This window comes from Bison bison, unplaced genomic scaffold (genome assembly GCF_000754665.1).
Source record: "Bison bison bison isolate TAMUID 2011002044 unplaced genomic scaffold, Bison_UMD1.0 scf7180017864162, whole genome shotgun sequence".
Taxonomy (NCBI): domain Eukaryota; kingdom Metazoa; phylum Chordata; class Mammalia; order Artiodactyla; family Bovidae; genus Bison; species Bison bison.
In genome coordinates, this window is record NW_011494734.1 from 4,570,038 (window position 1) to 4,570,573 (window position 536).

The window sequence follows — 536 nt, forward strand, 5'->3', positions numbered from 1 at the left end:
TGACTCATATTTGGTCTGATTTGGTAATCTCATTCTTTGTGTTAACTCATGCTCAAGAAATGTTAAGTAAAATGATGATTAAGATGATATACACTTTTTAATTTTTTGTTTTTCCCCATGGAAAAATGAGGGAGGAGGAACAGTCTTAAATATTTTTCTGCCTTTTCTAATTTCACTTTTATTAGGTTACTGGAGGCCCATAGGGCTATATTTGAGGACAGAATATGTCACTCTCTTGGGAGTATCCATAGTGTCATGGAATGTATATTTGTTGTATTATGGCTGTTCTCTAGTTTGATCTTGAATTGGTGAGCATATTTCAAATGATTTAGGGAGATGAGTTGTGGTATAAAGGAATTCAGTTTTCTCAATCATATTATGGTCTATAAGCTTAACAAAAATTCCAAAGTGAGGCCTTTAATTTAGAATATGTGTAAGTGTAGTTCCCATGTTTTCTATGTTGTTGATAATTCCAAATGGTTTCTAATCCAAATGCAAGTTCCTTTTTGTCTTGGAATTTGTACTTATATTTGGGT